A 20,766-nucleotide genomic window follows, 5' to 3' on the forward strand; every position below is an offset into this window, starting at 1 on the left:
AGAAGGAAAACTTCTACATAGTATGAGAAGTTCAGAGTTTAGCCTATACCCAGATAGGGTGCCCTCTAGGAATTAAGTATTGAAGCTGTCTAAATTTGAAGTTTTTCTGGTGCAGCTCTTTTATTAGTGGACGGATTTAATTGAAAATTATTTTAATCGATACAGCTCAAAATTGTCTTTCGAATGACATCTTGGACAAAACATTTGGTATTAAATTGCAAAAGTTGGACTCGAATAACTACATCCAAAACTTCACCGGCGGGAAAAATATTCTGACTTAAATATTGAGTTAAAAATAATGAAAAATATTTTAATCGTTAGGAGAAGGTTTGAACTATAAGTCAGTAAAATTTTATCCGTATAGGGCTATTATTTTGGGGACTGGACTCGAACTAAAACGGGCTATTTTGATTAGTCTTCAGTAGTCTTCCCCCTTAAAAAATTAATTTAAAGACACATTTATAGGAATAATATCTAGGGTTGCTCAAATCAGTCCGTTATGGTCTAGTGGCTAGGATATCTGGCTCTCACCCAGAAGGCCCGGGTTCGATTCCCGGTATCGAAGCGAGTGCCTTTGTACCGGTTTTGAGGAGCAGACTTAAGGATATAGGTTTATGAATAGAATTAAGACTTGGTTAAGCAAGTCCGATATGGTCTAGTGGCTAGGATATCTGGCTTTCACCCAGAAGGCACGGGTTCGATTCCTGGTATCGGAGCGAGTGCTTTTGTACCGGTTTTGAAGAATAGACTTAAGGATATAGGTTCATGAATAGAATTAAGACTTGGTTAAGCAAGTCCGATATGGTCTAGTGGCAAGGATATCTGGCTTTCACTCTGATGGCCCGGGTTCGATTCCCGGTATCGGAGCGAGTGCTTTTGTACCGCTTTTAAAGAATAAATTTAAAGACACATTTATAGGAATAACATCTAGGGTAAATCAAATCAGTCCGATAGGGTATAGTGGCTAGGATATCTGGCTTTCACCCAAAACGCACTTGTTCCTTTCCCGGTATCGGAGACAGTGCTTTTGTACCGCTTTTAAGGGGGAGGACGACTGACCTAAAGTTCGAATCTTTTTCAAACGATGGCGCTCAGATTTGCGGGGAATAACACAATTCTATCCCCCGTGTAGTAGGTATTAAAGTGGATATTTAGAAGTTTTCCTTCTATAAACCATCCCTGTACCGGAATTCAGTTAACTATTTATTATTATTCAACGCTATACTAATGACGATAGAAATAACTGTCATGAAGGCTTTAATGTATTGAACATTAGGTGAGACGAACCTGATCTCGCATCTTTGAAAATGGGGAATTTGTTTTTTTCGCCAAGCGCGGTTAAGATTACCAGTGAAAGGGAAAGGGCGTGCGTTACTGATCAAGGATAGATAGCGACCTGAACAAGAGGGGATGTTCACCTCGACATTTTTCATTAAGGGGGAAGACCACTGAAGACAACCCAAAATAGTTCGAGTCCAGTGTTCAAAATAATAGCCCCATACGGATAAAATTTTACTCACTTATAGTTTAAACCCTCTCCTAGCGATTAAAATAGTTTTCATTATTTTTAACTCAATATTTAAGTCCGAATATTTTTTCCCGCAGGTGAAGTTTTGGCTGTAGTTACTCGAGACCAGCTCTTACAATTCAATACCTAATTTTTTGCCTAATATGTCATTCGAAAGACAATTTTGAGCTGTATCGATTAAAAAAAATTTCAATTAAATCCGTCCACCTGACCTGTGAACACCTGAGAATGTTTCGGGAATTTTATCTTTGAATAGCACAATTTCTTTCATTGACCACCATTAGGCGAGTGGTTTGCGCCTCGCGTGACACCGTTACCCCTTTTTCCATAGAAACGCTTGTAATATCTGTAAAGTTTTTTTTTCTTGAAGCTACAATACCTATAAAACTAGAGCTGTACTTCTCTTCCCTATTGAAAGTACATTTAGTATAGCTTTGAAGGCACTGAAGTATTCATCTGAAACATGGTGACATTAAGGAGGGTCTGAACTAGGCCTAATGCACAATGAATGTAGCGCTATTCGAAAGAATGGATAATTTGAGCGTCAGATAAGGTGTGAGTCTTGCCCCTAAAATGTACACGTAGTTTACGGTTAGTGAACCTTTGCATCATTTTAATACAGTAATGGCAGTGCTGCGTATGCAAACGTCATACTCTTCTCTCTTAGCTCAGTGTCATCCCCCTACTGGGCGCGTACAGTATCCCCTCTTACAAGAGCGAGCCCAGATGGAGGGATACACAGTCTACGCCCCTCTCTACCGCCACTAGTAGTCAATTTTGTTACAACGAGATCCGTTTTTAATTTATTTAGCAGCAAAACTTTTCCTTAGACTTTATATCGCTAACCAACTTCGAAAATAAAATGTATATGGCAACAGAGTTAAGTCTTCCTTAATCACCCCTAGGAAAAAATCAAGTTAATCGAAAAGAAAAAGACCACCAAGTAAAGTTCGTAGTCGCAAAAAGCGCCATCGACATTATAGGAAGAAATATTACGGCAATAGAAAGTATCAGACAACGACCACATCTCTTTTCGACGCCAGACCGTTTTCACAAAATGTAGAGAGGAAGGCTAGCAGTTCAGTTTCACTCGTTACTTGACTAACTCGGCTAATTTCAGAGGGCCTGACAACACTGCACTGCAGTTAAAGCTGAGAGAGGGGGAGGAAATATCTCTAGCCCTTTTAGTGGAAGCTATCTATATTTAGAATAATAAAATAACATAAAATTGCTTTAAATTAATCTAAATCGATTAAAACTGGTTGTATGACCATTTCTGACTCTCTTTTATTATTAAAAATCATTTAGTAAAGTAAATTTTATTTGAACACCCGGGAGAGGGTCAGTGAGGCCAAAATTCAAGAAGGATAAACTAGAATTTTGTTGGTGATAAGCGGGAATAGCCCCGAAATCCACGAGCAGCAAAATTCTTGGACGAAGCGAATGAAGCCTTTCAAAATCGCAATCACAGTCTCCCGTATTAACCCCTCCCCTCGGTAGTTCTGTACAACAAAAGAACTTCAAAATCTCGCTGCGGGGGCCAGCCGACCAGTTTTACCGTTTCCCGTCCTTCCGCCAGTCTTTATACCAGCATAGAAGGAAAACTTCTACATAGTATGAGAAGTTCAGAGTTTAGCCTATACCCAGATAGGGTGCCCTCTAGGAATTATGTATTGAAGCTGTCTAAATTTGAAGTTTTTCTGGTGCAGCTCTTTTATTAGTGGACGGATTTAATTGAAAATTATTTTAATCGATACAGCTCAAAATTGTCTTTCGAATGACATCTTGGACAAAACATTTGGTATTAAATTGCAAAAGTTGGACTCGAATAACTACATCCAAAACTTCACCGGCGGGAAAAATATTCTGACTTAAATATTGAGTTAAAAATAATGAAAAATATTTTAATCGTTAGGAGAAGGTTTGAACTATAAGTCAGTAAAATTTTATCCGTATAGGGCTATTATTTTGGGGACTGGACTCGAACTAAAACGGGCTATTTTGATTAGTCTTCAGTAGTCTTCCCCCTTAAAAAATTAATTTAAAGACACATTTATAGGAATAATATCTAGGGTTGCTCAAATCAGTCCGTTATGGTCTAGTGGCTAGGATATCTGGCTCTCACCCAGAAGGCCCGGGTTCGATTCCCGGTATCGAAGCGAGTGCCTTTGTACCGGTTTTGAGGAGCAGACTTAAGGATATAGGTTTATGAATAGAATTAAGACTTGGTTGAGCAAGTCCTATATGGTCTAGTGGCTAGGATATCTGGCTCTCACCCAGAAGGCCCGGTATCGAAGCGAGTGCTTTTGTACCGGTTTTGAAGGATAGACTTAAGGATGTAGGTTTATGAATAGAATTAAGACTTGGTTAAGCAAGTCCGATATGGTCTAGTGGCTAGGATATCTGGCTTTCACCCAGAAGGCACGGGTTCGATTCCTGGTATCGGAGCGAGTGCTTTTGTACCGGTTTTGAAGAATAGACTTAAGGATATAGGTTCATGAATAGAATTAAGACTTGGTTAAGCAAGTCCGATATGGTCTAGTGGCAAGGATATCTGGCTTTCACCCTGAAGGCCCGGGTTCGATTCCCGGTATCGGAGCGAGTGCTTTTGTACCGCTTTTAAAGAATAAATTTAAAGACACATTTATAGGAATAACATCTAGGGTAAATCAAATCAGTCCGATAGGGTATATTGGCTAGGATATCTGGCTTTCACCCAAAACGCACTTGTTCGTTTCCCGGTATCGGAGACAGTGCTTTTGTACCGCTTTTAAGGGGGAGGACGACTGACCTAAAGTTCGAATCTTTTTCAAACGATGGCGCTCAGATCTGCGGGGAATAACACAATTCTATCCCCCGTGTAGTAGGTATTAAAGTGGATATTTAGAAGTTTTCCTTCTATAAACCATCCCTGTACCGGAATTCAGTTAACTATTTATTATTATTCAACGCTATACTAATGACGATAGAAATAACTGTCATGAAGGCTTTAATGTATTGAACATTAGGTGAGACGAACCTGATCTCGCATCTTTGAAAATGGGGAATTTGTTTTTTTCGCCAAGCGCGGTTAAGATTACCAGTGAAAGGGAAAGGGCGTGCGTTACTGATCAAGGATAGATAGCGACCTGAACAAGAGGGGATGTTCACCTCGACATTTATCATTAAGGGGGAAGACCACTGAAGACAACCCAAAATAGTTCGAGTCCAGTGTTCAAAATAATAGCCCCATACGGATAAAATTTTACTCACTTATAGTTTAAACCCTCTCCTAGCGATTAAAATAGTTTTCATTATTTTTAACTCAATATTTAAGTCCGAATATTTTTTCCCGCAGGTGAAGTTTTGGCTGTAGTTACTCGAGACCAGCTCTTACAATTCAATACCTAATTTTTTGCCTAATATGTCATTCGAAAGACAATTTTGAGCTGTATCGATTAAAAAAAATTTCAATTAAATCCGTCCACCTGACCTGTGAACACCTGAGAATGTTTCGGGAATTTTATCTTTGGATAGCACAATTTCTTTCATTGACCACCATTAGGCGAGTGGTTTGCCCCTCGCGTGACACCGTTACCCCTTTTTCCATAGAAACGCTTGTAATATCTGTAAAGTTTTTTTTTTCTTGAAGCTACAATACCTATAAAACTAGAGCTGTACTTCTCTTCCCTATTGAAAGTACATTTAGTATAGCTTTGAAGGCACTGAAGTATTCATCTGAAACATGGTGACATTAAGGAGGGTCTGAACTAGGCCTAATGCACAATGAATGTAGCGCTATTCGAAAGAATGGATAATTTGAGCGTCAGATAAGGTGTGAGTCTTGCTCCTAAAATGTACACGTAGTTTACGGTTAGTGAACCTTTGCATCATTTTAATACAGTAATGGCAGTGCTGCGTATGCAAACGTCATACTCTTCTCTCTTAGCTCAGTGTCATCCCCCTACTGGGCGCGTACAGTATCCCCTCTTACAAGAGCGAGCCCAGATGGAGGGATACACAGTCTACGCCCCTCTCTACCGCCACTAGTAGTCAATTTTGTTACAACGAGATCCGTTTTTAATTTATTTAGCAGCAAAACTTTTCCTTAGACTTTATATCGCTAACCAACTTCGAAAATAAAATGTATATGGCAACAGAGTTAAGTCTTCCTTAATCACCCCTAGGAAAAAATCAAGTTAATCGAAAAGAAAAAGACCACCAAGTAAAGTTCGTAGTCGCAAAAAGCGCCATCGACATTATAGGAAGAAATATTACGGCAATAGAAAGTATCAGACAACGACCACATCTCTTTTCGACGCCAGACCGTTTTCACAAAATGTAGAGAGGAAGGCTAGCAGTTCAGTTTCACTCGTTACTTGACTAACTCGGCTAATTTCAGAGGGCCTGACAACACTGCACTGCAGTTAAAGCTGAGAGAGGGGGAGGAAATATCTCTAGCCCTTTTAGTGGAAGCTATCTATATTTAGAATAATAAAATAACATAAAATTGCTTTAAATTAATCTAAATCGATTAAAACTGGTTGTATGACCATTTCTGACTCTCTTTTATTATTAAAAATCATTTAGTAAAGTAAATTTTATTTGAACACCCGGGAGAGGGTCAGTGAGGCCAAAATTCAAGAAGGATAAACTAGAATTTTGTTGGTGATAAGCGGGAATAGCCCCGAAATCCACGAGCAGCAAAATTCTTGGACGAAGCGAATGAAGCCTTTCAAAATCGCAATCACAGTCTCCCGTATTAACCCCTCCCCTCGGTAGTTCTGTACAACAAAAGAACTTCAAAATCTCGCTGCGGGGGCCAGCCGACCAGTTTTACCGTTTCCCGTCCTTCCGCCAGTCTTTATACCAGCATAGAAGGAAAACTTCTACATAGTATGAGAAGTTCAGAGTTTAGCCTATACCCAGATAGGGTGCCCTCTAGGAATTATGTATTGAAGCTGTCTAAATTTGAAGTTTTTCTGGTGCAGCTCTTTTATTAGTGGACGGATTTAATTGAAAATTATTTTAATCGATACAGCTCAAAATTGTCTTTCGAATGACATCTTGGACAAAACATTTGGTATTAAATTGCAAAAGTTGGACTCGAATAACTACATCCAAAACTTCACCGGCGGGAAAAATATTCTGACTTAAATATTGAGTTAAAAATAATGAAAAATATTTTAATCGTTAGGAGAAGGTTTGAACTATAAGTCAGTAAAATTTTATCCGTATAGGGCTATTATTTTGGGGACTGGACTCGAACTAAAACGGGCTATTTTGATTAGTCTTCAGTAGTCTTCCCCCTTAAAAAATTAATTTAAAGACACATTTATAGGAATAATATCTAGGGTTGCTCAAATCAGTCCGTTATGGTCTAGTGGCTAGGATATCTGGCTCTCACCCAGAAGGCCCGGGTTCGATTCCCGGTATCGAAGCGAGTGCCTTTGTACCGGTTTTGAGGAGCAGACTTAAGGATATAGGTTTATGAATAGAATTAAGACTTGGTTGAGCAAGTCCTATATGGTCTAGTGGCTAGGATATCTGGCTCTCACCCAGAAGGCCCGGTATCGAAGCGAGTGCTTTTGTACCGGTTTTGAAGGATAGACTTAAGGATGTAGGTTTATGAATAGAATTAAGACTTGGTTAAGCAAGTCCGATATGGTCTAGTGGCTAGGATATCTGGCTTTCACCCAGAAGGCACGGGTTCGATTCCTGGTATCGGAGCGAGTGCTTTTGTACCGGTTTTGAAGAATAGACTTAAGGATATAGGTTCATGAATAGAATTAAGACTTGGTTAAGCAAGTCCGATATGGTCTAGTGGCAAGGATATCTGGCTTTCACCCTGAAGGCCCGGGTTCGATTCCCGGTATCGGAGCGAGTGCTTTTGTACCGCTTTTAAAGAATAAATTTAAAGACACATTTATAGGAATAACATCTAGGGTAAATCAAATCAGTCCGATAGGGTATATTGGCTAGGATATCTGGCTTTCACCCAAAACGCACTTGTTCGTTTCCCGGTATCGGAGACAGTGCTTTTGTACCGCTTTTAAGGGGGAGGACGACTGACCTAAAGTTCGAATCTTTTTCAAACGATGGCGCTCAGATCTGCGGGGAATAACACAATTCTATCCCCCGTGTAGTAGGTATTAAAGTGGATATTTAGAAGTTTTCCTTCTATAAACCATCCCTGTACCGGAATTCAGTTAACTATTTATTATTATTCAACGCTATACTAATGACGATAGAAATAACTGTCATGAAGGCTTTAATGTATTGAACATTAGGTGAGACGAACCTGATCTCGCATCTTTGAAAATGGGGAATTTGTTTTTTTCGCCAAGCGCGGTTAAGATTACCAGTGAAAGGGAAAGGGCGTGCGTTACTGATCAAGGATAGATAGCGACCTGAACAAGAGGGGATGTTCACCTCGACATTTTTCATTAAGGGGGAAGACCACTGAAGACAACCCAAAATAGTTCGAGTCCAGTGTTCAAAATAATAGCCCCATACGGATAAAATTTTACTCACTTATAGTTTAAACCCTCTCCTAGCGATTAAAATAGTTTTCATTATTTTTAACTCAATATTTAAGTCCGAATATTTTTTCCCGCAGGTGAAGTTTTGGCTGTAGTTACTCGAGACCAGCTCTTACAATTCAATACCTAATTTTTTGCCTAATATGTCATTCGAAAGACAATTTTGAGCTGTATCGATTAAAAAAAATTTCAATTAAATCCGTCCACCTGACCTGTGAACACCTGAGAATGTTTCGGGAATTTTATCTTTGGATAGCACAATTTCTTTCATTGACCACCATTAGGCGAGTGGTTTGCCCCTCGCGTGACACCGTTACCCCTTTTTCCATAGAAACGCTTGTAATATCTGTAAAGTTTTTTTTTCTTGAAGCTACAATACCTATAAAACTAGAGCTGTACTTCTCTTCCCTATTGAAAGTACATTTAGTATAGCTTTGAAGGCACTGAAGTATTCATCTGAAACATGGTGACATTAAGGAGGGTCTGAACTAGGCCTAATGCACAATGAATGTAGCGCTATTCGAAAGAATGGATAATTTGAGCGTCAGATAAGGTGTGAGTCTTGCTCCTAAAATGTACACGTAGTTTACGGTTAGTGAACCTTTGCATCATTTTAATACAGTAATGGCAGTGCTGCGTATGCAAACGTCATACTCTTCTCTCTTAGCTCAGTGTCATCCCCCTACTGGGCGCGTACAGTATCCCCTCTTACAAGAGCGAGCCCAGATGGAGGGATACACAGTCTACGCCCCTCTCTACCGCCACTAATAGTCAATTTTGTTACAACGAGATCCGTTTTTAATTTATTTAGCAGCAAAACTTTTCCTTAGACTTTATATCGCTAACCAACTTCGAAAATAAAATGTATATGGCAACAGAGTTAAGTCTTCCTTAATCACCCCTAGGAAAAAATCAAGTTAATCGAAAAGAAAAAGACCACCAAGTAAAGTTCGTAGTCGCAAAAAGCGCCATCGACATTATAGGAAGAAATATTACGGCAATAGAAAGTATCAGACAACGACCACATCTCTTTTCGACGCCAGACCGTTTTCACAAAATGTAGAGAGGAAGGCTAGCAGTTCAGTTTCACTCGTTACTTGACTAACTCGGCTAATTTCAGAGGGCCTGACAACACTGCACTGCAGTTAAAGCTGAGAGAGGGGGAGGAAATATCTCTAGCCCTTTTAGTGGAAGCTATCTATATTTAGAATAATAAAATAACATAAAATTGCTTTAAATTAATCTAAATCGATTAAAACTGGTTGTATGACCATTTCTGACTCTCTTTTATTATTAAAAATCATTTAGTAAAGTAAATTTTATTTGAACACCCGGGAGAGGGTCAGTGAGGCCAAAATTCAAGAAGGATAAACTAGAATTTTGTTGGTGATAAGCGGGAATAGCCCCGAAATCCACGAGCAGCAAAATTCTTGGACGAAGCGAATGAAGCCTTTCAAAATCGCAATCACAGTCTCCCGTATTAACCCCTCCCCTCGGTAGTTCTGTACAACAAAAGAACTTCAAAATCTCGCTGCGGGGGCCAGCCGACCAGTTTTACCGTTTCCCGTCCTTCCGCCAGTCTTTATACCAGCATAGAAGGAAAACTTCTACATAGTATGAGAAGTTCAGAGTTTAGCCTATACCCAGATAGGGTGCCCTCTAGGAATTATGTATTGAAGCTGTCTAAATTTGAAGTTTTTCTGGTGCAGCTCTTTTATTAGTGGACGGATTTAATTGAAAATTATTTTAATCGATACAGCTCAAAATTGTCTTTCGAATGACATCTTGGACAAAACATTTGGTATTAAATTGCAAAAGTTGGACTCGAATAACTACATCCAAAACTTCACCGGCGGGAAAAATATTCTGACTTAAATATTGAGTTAAAAATAATGAAAAATATTTTAATCGTTAGGAGAAGGTTTGAACTATAAGTCAGTAAAATTTTATCCGTATAGGGCTATTATTTTGGGGACTGGACTCGAACTAAAACGGGCTATTTTGATTAGTCTTCAGTAGTCTTCCCCCTTAAAAAATTAATTTAAAGACACATTTATAGGAATAATATCTAGGGTTGCTCAAATCAGTCCGTTATGGTCTAGTGGCTAGGATATCTGGCTCTCACCCAGAAGGCCCGGGTTCGATTCCCGGTATCGAAGCGAGTGCCTTTGTACCGGTTTTGAGGAGCAGACTTAAGGATATAGGTTTATGAATAGAATTAAGACTTGGTTGAGCAAGTCCTATATGGTCTAGTGGCTAGGATATCTGGCTCTCACCCAGAAGGCCCGGTATCGAAGCGAGTGCTTTTGTACCGGTTTTGAAGGATAGACTTAAGGATGTAGGTTTATGAATAGAATTAAGACTTGGTTAAGCAAGTCCGATATGGTCTAGTGGCTAGGATATCTGGCTTTCACCCAGAAGGCACGGGTTCGATTCCTGGTATCGGAGCGAGTGCTTTTGTACCGGTTTTGAAGAATAGACTTAAGGATATAGGTTCATGAATAGAATTAAGACTTGGTTAAGCAAGTCCGATATGGTCTAGTGGCAAGGATATCTGGCTTTCACCCTGAAGGCCCGGGTTCCATTCCCGGTATCGGAGCGAGTGCTTTTGTACCGCTTTTAAAGAATAAATTTAAAGACACATTTATAGGAATAACATCTAGGGTAAATCAAATCAGTCCGATAGGGTATATTGGCTAGGATATCTGGCTTTCACCCAAAACGCACTTGTTCGTTTCCCGGTATCGGAGACAGTGCTTTTGTACCGCTTTTAAGGGGGAGGACGACTGACCTAAAGTTCGAATCTTTTTCAAACGATGGCGCTCAGATCTGCGGGGAATAACACAATTCTATCCCCCGTGTAGTAGGTATTAAAGTGGATATTTAGAAGTTTTCCTTCTATAAACCATCCCTGTACCGGAATTCAGTTAACTATTTATTATTATTCAACGCTATACTAATGACGATAGAAATAACTGTCATGAAGGCTTTAATGTATTGAACATTAGGTGAGACGAACCTGATCTCGCATCTTTGAAAATGGGGAATTTGTTTTTTTCGCCAAGCGCGGTTAAGATTACCAGTGAAAGGGAAAGGGCGTGCGTTACTGATCAAGGATAGATAGCGACCTGAACAAGAGGGGATGTTCACCTCGACATTTTTCATTAAGGGGGAAGACCACTGAAGACAACCCAAAATAGTTCGAGTCCAGTGTTCAAAATAATAGCCCCATACGGATAAAATTTTACTCACTTATAGTTTAAACCCTCTCCTAGCGATTAAAATAGTTTTCATTATTTTTAACTCAATATTTAAGTCCGAATATTTTTTCCCGCAGGTGAAGTTTTGGCTGTAGTTACTCGAGACCAGCTCTTACAATTCAATACCTAATTTTTTGCCTAATATGTCATTCGAAAGACAATTTTGAGCTGTATCGATTAAAAAAAATTTCAATTAAATCCGTCCACCTGACCTGTGAACACCTGAGAATGTTTCGGGAATTTTATCTTTGGATAGCACAATTTCTTTCATTGACCACCATTAGGCGAGTGGTTTGCCCCTCGCGTGACACCGTTACCCCTTTTTCCATAGAAACGCTTGTAATATCTGTAAAGTTTTTTTTCTTGAAGCTACAATACCTATAAAACTAGAGCTGTACTTCTCTTCCCTATTGAAAGTACATTTAGTATAGCTTTGAAGGCACTGAAGTATTCATCTGAAACATGGTGACATTAAGGAGGGTCTGAACTAGGCCTAATGCACAATGAATGTAGCGCTATTCGAAAGAATGGATAATTTGAGCGTCAGATAAGGTGTGAGTCTTGCCCCTAAAATGTACACGTAGTTTACGGTTAGTGAACCTTTGCATCATTTTAATACAGTAATGGCAGTGCTGCGTATGCAAACGTCATACTCTTCTCTCTTAGCTCAGTGTCATCCCCCTACTGGGCGCGTACAGTATCCCCTCTTACAAGAGCGAGCCCAGATGGAGGGATACACAGTCTACGCCCCTCTCTACCGCCACTAGTAGTCAATTTTGTTACAACGAGATCCGTTTTTAATTTATTTAGCAGCAAAACTTTTCCTTAGACTTTATATCGCTAACCAACTTCGAAAATAAAATGTATAAGGCAACAGAGTTAAGTCTTCCTTAATCACCCCTAGGAAAAAATCAAGTTAATCGAAAAGAAAAAGACCACCAAGTAAAGTTCGTAGTCGCAAAAAGCGCCATCGACATTATAGGAAGAAATATTACGGCAATAGAAAGTATCAGACAACGACCACATCTCTTTTCGACGCCAGACCGTTTTCACAAAATGTAGAGAGGAAGGCTAGCAGTTCAGTTTCACTCGTTACTTGACTAACTCGGCTAATTTCAGAGGGCCTGACAACACTGCACTGCAGTTAAAGCTGAGAGAGGGGGAGGAAATATCTCTAGCCCTTTTAGTGGAAGCTATCTATATTTAGAATAATAAAATAACATAAAATTGCTTTAAATTAATCTAAATCGATTAAAACTGGTTGTATGACCATTTCTGACTCTCTTTTATTATTAAAAATCATTTAGTAAAGTAAATTTTATTTGAACACCCGGGAGAGGGTCAGTGAGGCCAAAATTCAAGAAGGATAAACTAGAATTTTGTTGGTGATAAGCGGGAATAGCCCCGAAATCCACGAGCAGCAAAATTCTTGGACGAAGCGAATGAAGCCTTTCAAAATCGCAATCACAGTCTCCCGTATTAACCCCTCCCCTCGGTAGTTCTGTACAACAAAAGAACTTCAAAATCTCGCTGCGGGGGCCAGCCGACCAGTTTTACCGTTTCCCGTCCTTCCGCCAGTCTTTATACCAGCATAGAAGGAAAACTTCTACATAGTATGAGAAGTTCAGAGTTTAGCCTATACCCAGATAGGGTGCCCTCTAGGAATTAAGTATTGAAGCTGTCTAAATTTGAAGTTTTTCTGGTGCAGCTCTTTTATTAGTGGACGGATTTAATTGAAAATTATGTTAATCGATACAGCTCAAAATTGTCTTTCGAATGACATCTTGGACAAAACATTTGGTATTAAATTGCAAAAGTTGGACTCGAATAACTACATCCAAAACTTCACCGGCGGGAAAAATATTCTGACTTAAATATTGAGTTAAAAATAATGAAAACTATTTTAATCGTTAGAAGAAAGTTTGAACTATAAGTCAGTAAAATTTTATCCGTATAGGGCTATTATTTTGGGGACTGGACTCGAACTAAAACGGGCTATTTTGATTAGTCTTCAGTTGTCATCCCCCTTAAATATTACAAACTGTATATCATAAAACTTTATAAATGTTACAAACAATTTATCATAAAAGTAATAAAGTTTTTTTAATTTTATAAGGAAACTTTGATTATAACGTAAAATTAAACACAATGCTTATCATAAACCCTTGTTTTCACAAAAACTAGTAAATCTGTTCATCATCTCTCTTTGCAAAAGGGGTTTAGTCATTAGCAATTGGTTGGCGGAAAATAGGGTCATTTTTTGGAAACACCCCTCGTTGATTGTCGTACTTATTGTTGCTACGTTACTAATGCTTCTGGTATATAGTATTTTCAGTTTGGAATTCTTGAAGTATGCAGAAGTGAAAAGGATTCTCTATGACGTTCATTGCGTAGATATGGAGTACAGTGAACATATATTATATGGAGCTTTAGAACTTGGGGTAAGATTTTTCTTCGAAACCTAACAATATCTAACCCAAGAAAACATTCACCAAACCAAACAAATAAGACGACAAATTGACCAACTACATAAATCTACTAGTAGTAAAGACACATAGCGTTTCCCTTCAGCCCGTTGGGACATTTTTTATTACATTTCCGGACCCATTTTAAAAGTGACGACCCCCCAATAGTCATAAGGTCGATCCTAAGCCGTAGGAAATCAGAGTAGTAACTAAAAGTGAAGTACGTTGACAAGCATGGGCGTTTATTCCTCAATGGGTTTTTATATTTTTAGCTACATCTAATGATGTACCAAAATGTTGGATTTAAAACGGAATATTTACTTCTACTTCAAGTGTTGAAGAACTGAAAATCACAAATTAAGCTTCTCCAGTTTTAAACTCCAGTTTTAGTGAAAACAATCAACTTTTTCAAGCGTTGAATAAATGAAAATCGATACATTAAGCTTGGTTAGTGATGAATTTGAATTATGGTAGTAGAAAATCAACTAGTTCCCTGTCTTAAAGAAATAAAGGGCCAAACTTTTTATAAAAATGTTGTTAAGTGACAAAAATGCGACTAATATAAAGTGACAAAATTGCGACTAAAAGTGAAATAAAATAAAAAAAAATGCGACTAAAGTCGGAAAAAAATTACAAAATCGCAATTGAAAGTTATGTAAATCGTTAATGACCCGAAACCATTGTCACATGCAAAGTAGCATGTGGCATTTTACAGGGGTCCTCACTGGCCTCACGGGTATATAGTATCTATAAAGCTGACCTACCCGCTTTTGTTAAATATTTGGAAATCTTCTAATTTCCTTATGATAATCAACATGGTAACTTCTTAACGACCGAGTCAAATTGCAAAAATTTGAAGCATATCTCCTAAATGTTAATAATTTGTGTATCCAGAAAACATGTCATTCGCAAAAAAAGTAAAACTTAGCGACCAAACTATTAGAGTAGTTTTTGATGAAAAAAAAATAAAATTTTATCGCACAAATTAAAAATACGGTAAATACCTAGGCAGGTTGTAATTAAAAAGCTAGTATTAAATCTCAGAATCGCCAAAGATTGAAATTCACCACTCTGCTTCATAAAAGTAAAATTTACACTTATCGAGTATTTTTAGAACTATTTGAATTTTCACCAGAAACTACTTCTCATCTTAAACCATTACTTCCTCCCTGTGGAAATAGTTGCTGGTCTAATCCATGTACCGTTTATATGCAGGACATAAACATTAATATTATTATTATTTTAAAAACTGACACTTGGAATTTTTAACCACAGGTTGCCGACTTTTCTTTCTGCTATTACGTCCCTAGGAAACCCAATAGCAAAGAGGTCCACATATCACCTCCCGCAAGTACTGCAGAAACGCATATCATAACGACCGTAAATGCTGTTAAAAACCACGATGTAGAACGTCTATTGAATCAAGGCTTCGATGCAACTGTCTGGCTTATTGTGATCGCGTCTATCGTGACGGTGGCTTTAGTATCGCTTCTTGAAGACCACACCAAAACGATGCTTCGATCAAAACTGACAACGTTTTACAAAATTCTCTGGGAGATGACTTCCTGTTTCTTCGAAAACTGTTAAGTCCTACATTCTATTGTAATTAGTACACTTTTTCATTAATTTCAAATCTAATCATTATGTAGTAAATTCCCTAATTCGATGAATTAAATTACATTAACATTAGTCGGTAGCGCTATCTGTTTCTTAAAGCATTAGACTTTAAAAAATATCCAACAATATACTAGGCGGGGAATTTTTATGACCACGGAAATTTTTAACCTTACTTATCGCCTTACACTTTTTGTACCCCACATGCCATTATGCTTTAGTTCTTTGTGATCACAAAGATGCCTTCTTGAAAGTGGACCCTATATAAACATCTAAAAACCTATATCGTTTTTTGTATTGGAACAATATTGAGACTACAATAGAGTGTATATTTTGCTTCAAATTCCAAGGAGATGTTGCAACCCGCTCGTTTCGCTTAACTTATAATCCAGCGTTATTATATATTGGCTCCCTACAATGCAGGTTCGTTTCGAAGGCACTCTGATTTGGAGGCAGCCCACTCAATTATGCCAAATAGAAACCGAAATTTGAAAAACGACCCGTAGTAATGTAGTATCACGATAAAGGGCTCGTAAAACATTTTTGAAATGAATTTTCTTGACTTTCCCAAGTTTTCCCTGATTTTAGTCCACAAATTTGCTTGACCATTTACAATACCTTACATGGCGAACATATGAATTTTGAAACTAATTATTATATGAATTTTTCGAAATTATAGGGTATTTCGCATGCCTGGTAATAGTATTGTAACCGTAAAATTTAAAACTAGGAAAGGGGGCCTAATTTCACGGCTCAAAAAGATAAGTAAATAAAAACTAGCAATATAGAAGTTCCCAGGTTACCCGTTTAAAGGTCTTATTGACCATGACTTTATAATTACCAAGTAGTCCATCGTTGATAAGAAGAATAACGCAGTTGTATACCAAAAAAAGATACTTGAATTTATTAATACAATAAACACGTCTGTGCTTGTTGCGTTTACAAAAATTGACTGCCTTTTAGTAGGCGGCGGCGGGGGTTTTTATCCCCGCCAACATTTAGTTTTTTATCTTTACAAGAGCTAGTGGCGCTTAAGGCGCCACTTGTGAGATAAATGTAACTAAAAAAATAGATGAAGCAGACGACTTCGGAGGAACGTGGAGGTCGTCGTTACATCCTCCCCCCGGAAAAAGTCGTCTGCTTTATGAGAGTCGGATTATGGCGCGTCTCGCTGCTCCGGCGATCTTCTGGCGGCTGAGGCCGCGCTTTCCATCTTGGTCCGCTGGCGGCGGCGGGCCTGATAGGCCTCGCTCCGCTTGGGCCGTGGCTTATAGCAGTTCTTTTCGTGGTGTCGTCCCACCTGGCAACGGCGACACAGGGTGTATCGCTCGTCCGGGACCATATTTGGTGGCGCGGCGCTGGTTGGGCGGCTCGTGGAACCCGCGGGTGGTGGTGGTGGTGTCGCCGCGGAAGTTCCCTGGCCGCTATCAGGAGTGGTGGTCGCCCGAACATTCGTGACTATAACAGGGCGGGCAAGAAGGGAACCGAGCCCTCGACCACGGCCTCGTCCAAGTGGTGGCATCGCGTCGGGTCGCCTCCCTCGACCTCGTCCCTGACCAGGAGGAGAGGCGGACAATATGTCTGTCACCGGCGACATCCGACCAAAATCGGATGGGAGGACCCGTAGTTCGGGAACGGCAGGAGCGGCGGCACCTGGTGGAGGTGCGGCGGTAGCCTGAGCTGGTGCGGCGGCTGCCATGAAGGCCGCCGCGAGATGTGCGGGAGGCAGCCAGTTCCGGGCCGCCTCGTACTGTTCGAGGACCTCTCTTTGATGGACTAGGTCGGCTTGGACCTCTTGGTGGTGATGAGGAATGGGGTTGGTCTGGACCTCTGCGGCGGCAGTATCTGCCGCCGCGATGATAGAACCTCGAGGAGGGGCGTCCAGGGCACAAGCTACGCACGGCGCGAACAGTAGACCCTCGCACCGTAGGCAAGGGCAGATCATTGCTCTAAGCAGGCGTAGACCGGCGATATCCAAAATTAACAGAGACCGCTCCTCCTGAAGTACGATAGGTGACAGCGCAGCGGAGGTGTCCTCTTCCACGCGCGAAATCCTGAGTACCGGGGATTGTGCGATGAGGAGGTCGGCGGGGGCGAATGGCCAACGTTGGCGAAACGCTTGCAGTTGCCAAGTTGTTAGGCGGATGCCTTGGCGGTGCCTTAGCAGCCGCAGTGCCCCGTGAGAAACGAGGGAAAAAGGTGCCGACAACATTACGGTTGCCGGAACCTGGCTGGCATAATATGGGGCGTCATTCGTCTCGATCTTGATTACGAAGGTTCCCATCGGTCCCTGGAAGGCGTCAAAAGTTATTAGTTCGCGGTTCGAACAGTTTCCCACGGCTCGCTTGATATCGCTTGCCGCGAAAAGTTAAAATCACGCGAAGTCACATCGGTGATACCATGCACGCGTAAATAGTTCGCAACGTCCGGGCGAGACCTAAGAGTCTTATGCGGATATTGTTCTGGAGGGTGATAGTAAATGTCCATTTCCGGACCTCCAGGCTTGGGATTCTTCTTCAGCACTATCTCACGTCTCCATCCCTTCCGAAAAGGGTTTACGAATCTCATGGGATTGATGGGAACATGGTTGGACAATTCCATTTCGTCTTCCTCAGATTCGGAGGAAGAACTGGAATCGTCAGGGTGAGATAGAGGAGAGGGTGGAGGGAGAGACTTCTCCCTCGAGCTCCTATCAGGAGAGGAAGATGGAGAGGTTGGAGGGAGAGACTTCCCCCTGGAGCTCCTATCAGGAGAGGAAAGTGGAGAAAGGTCTGGCGGCATCCGATTCACTCGGAAGACCGCGGGAGGATCTGAGAATAAGGCGAATGCGTCTGGCTCAGATTCCTCAGGTAGATCAGAGACTTCTGGGAAAGGCTCTGGAACTTCTTCCGATGGGGAAGAAGAGGACCCGTTTGTGGACGAAGAGGAGGATTGATTTCTCCTCGCCTCTTCACCAGACGACTCGGTCTGCGCTTCTTGATCTCTCAACAGTCGTCTTCGTTCTCGCCGAGTCTCACGACGTTCGTCACCAGTACTGACTCCAGCGTCCTGAAGTATAGGTACGGAGTGTGACGAGGTAGAACTTGAAGATAAGCTCCGTGACGTTGAGGATGACTGACTTCCGTCCGGTTGGCAGACATCTTTATTCGACCAATATAGCTTTAAGTGCGCGATATTCTCGATTCCTTTGCTTTCTCCAGTTTCTGGGTCTTCTAAATTGTATCGCAATCGGTCTAGTTTCTTTGAGATCTTGTAGGGACCATCCCAGTTGGGACATAGATTAGCGGCGTTATTGGTTGCCGCTTGAGACAAGGGATGCGTCTCCTTCCAGACAAGCGCACCAACGGGAAATTCAATTCCTTCCCGCCTTTGATCGTAGTAGCGCTTCTGGTGTGCTTGCGCTTTCTTGGCAAGCTCCTTAGACAAAGCAAGTTGCTTCGTTAAAGCTGAGAGTGAGGCGGACCTTTCAACAAAGTCCGCTACTGGCATACCCACGTCTAAGTCCCAGGGAAATCTCGGTTCCCTACCCATGTTCAGGTAGAAAGGAGTTCTTCCTGTTGTGGTGTGAGTAGTCGAGTTGATGGCGGACTGAACGAACGGTAAGTTGTCATCCCATCTTCGGTGATCTCGACCAACGAACATTGAAATGATTTCGCCCAGAACGCGGTTTGTGCGCTCCACGATGTTACTCTGAGGATGATACGGAGTGATGTATCGTGGCTTTACTTTGAACATCTTAAGAATGTCCTTCCAAAGCTGAGAAACGAATTGAGTTCCATTGTACTTACGATGGCTTTCGGACATCCGTAGCGAACTATCATGGAGACGAGTTTCTTCGCACACGTTCTGGCGGTGATGTTCTTCATCGGGTATAGTTCGACAAATTTGGTGGCATAGTCCGTGAAAACCAGGAGGTAACAAGTGGTGACGGCTTCTCGGTAGAGGTCCCATTATGTCCACTCCCAGCAAATCAAATGGCTCAGTAATGGCCGTAGGTTGCATGAGACCTGGACGTTTTCTATTGCGGGCCTTGTGCATCTGACACAAAGGACATCCGCGGACGTACTCAGTAACGTCCTGCCGGAACGATGGCCACCAGTATCTGGCTCGTACTTTGTCGAAAGTTCGATCTCGACCTCGATGTCCAGATAGAGGGTGGTCATGGAATAAGCGGATGGCGTCCCGCCGGAACCGCTGTGGCAAATAGATTTTCGGTGGTTGTCTACCGTAGGCCTTTCGATACAAGACAGCGTTCTTTAGTTCGTAGTACCGATGTCTTTGAGGATTATCTCCTGACAACTGGACTATGATGTCATTGATGACTTGTTCATCTTGTTGGGCCTTTCGCACTTCTTCCAGCGTGAAAGAGTGACACAATGCATGATTGGCAGGAGGAGCTAATCCACTACTGGTTGAGGACGAAGTCGACGTCATTGGAGAGGATTCCGCTGAACTGGAATCTTCTGACGAGGACGGTGAAATCGTGTCTTCCAAAGACATGGCTAATAGAGAGACAGGCGCTCTTGATAATGCGTCCGCAACCTTGTTCTCAACTCCCTTCTTCTGTATGATCTTGAAGTCATACGTCTGCAGGTACATTGCCCAACGAACAAGTCGAGAATTGGGTTCTTTCTGAGTGAACAACCACTGGAGCGCTTTGTGATCGGTGATCACAGTGAACGGTATATTCTCCAAGTATGGCCGGAACTTTCCAACTCCCCAATAGATGACAAGACAATCCTTTTCCGTCGTGGTATATCTTCTCTGGACGTCGGTCAGTTGTTTACTGGCATAGGAAATAGGTGACTCGACGTCATCTTGAATTTGTGCCAGGAAAGCTCCAAGTCCGGCGTCACTAGCATCCGTTGTCAGTATACACGGCAACTTAGGTCGCCATGCAGATGGCATCCTTGATGGCCTGGAACGCTTCCTGCTGTTCTTTCTTCCACTGGAACGGAACGTCTTTCTTCTTAAGATGATTTAACGGGGCAACGATTTTGGAATACTGCGGGATGAATCGAGAGTGCCATCCCGCCATGCCCAGAAATCTTTGGATTTCTTTCACGTTCGTTGGGACGGGAAAGTCTACTATAGCCCTAGTCTTGGAAGGATCAATATGAATCCCTCATTCATTTACTATATGCCCTAACACGGTCGCTTCGCTTTGCGCAAAGCGACATTTCTTCGTCTGAAGCGTAAGTCCTGCTTCAGACAGTCGGTGAAAGACGTATTCCAAGGCTTGTAAATGGTCAGCCCAAGTACTGGATGGAATGACGATGTCATCCAGATAGAAACAGATGGAAAAGTGATGTCCATCCCTAAAGACTTCGTCGATGAGTCGTTGAAACGACGACGGCGCATTGCATAGACCGAACGGA

The 20,766-nt window shown here is 41.3% G+C and overlaps 7 non-coding genes across 7 annotated transcripts; all 7 read left to right on the plus strand.

Moving 5' to 3' along the window:
• The first annotated feature begins 493 nt into the window (after positions 1-493).
• Positions 494-565, plus strand: TRNAE-CUC (transfer RNA glutamic acid (anticodon CUC)). Its single transcript has one exon. It is a non-coding gene; the product is annotated as a tRNA-Glu (tRNA).
• A 230-nt stretch (positions 566-795) lies between these two features.
• On the plus strand, positions 796-867 carry TRNAE-UUC (transfer RNA glutamic acid (anticodon UUC)). Its single transcript has one exon. It is a non-coding gene; the product is annotated as a tRNA-Glu (tRNA).
• A 2,748-nt stretch (positions 868-3,615) lies between these two features.
• On the plus strand, positions 3,616-3,687 carry TRNAE-CUC (transfer RNA glutamic acid (anticodon CUC)). Its single transcript has one exon. It is a non-coding gene; the product is annotated as a tRNA-Glu (tRNA).
• Positions 3,688-4,055: 368 nt separating this feature from the next.
• Positions 4,056-4,127, plus strand: TRNAE-UUC (transfer RNA glutamic acid (anticodon UUC)). Its single transcript has one exon. It is a non-coding gene; the product is annotated as a tRNA-Glu (tRNA).
• Positions 4,128-6,876: 2,749 nt separating this feature from the next.
• On the plus strand, positions 6,877-6,948 carry TRNAE-CUC (transfer RNA glutamic acid (anticodon CUC)). Its single transcript has one exon. It is a non-coding gene; the product is annotated as a tRNA-Glu (tRNA).
• A 368-nt stretch (positions 6,949-7,316) lies between these two features.
• TRNAE-UUC (transfer RNA glutamic acid (anticodon UUC)) lies at positions 7,317-7,388 on the plus strand. Its single transcript has one exon. It is a non-coding gene; the product is annotated as a tRNA-Glu (tRNA).
• Positions 7,389-10,136: 2,748 nt separating this feature from the next.
• TRNAE-CUC (transfer RNA glutamic acid (anticodon CUC)) lies at positions 10,137-10,208 on the plus strand. Its single transcript has one exon. It is a non-coding gene; the product is annotated as a tRNA-Glu (tRNA).
• The last annotated feature ends 10,558 nt before the right edge of the window (positions 10,209-20,766 follow it).

This window comes from Phalangium opilio, unplaced genomic scaffold, assembly GCF_054372755.1.
Source record: "Phalangium opilio isolate 3A_F unplaced genomic scaffold, DU_Popi_V2 ptg000246l_1, whole genome shotgun sequence".
Taxonomy (NCBI): Eukaryota; Metazoa; Arthropoda; class Arachnida; order Opiliones; family Phalangiidae; genus Phalangium; species Phalangium opilio.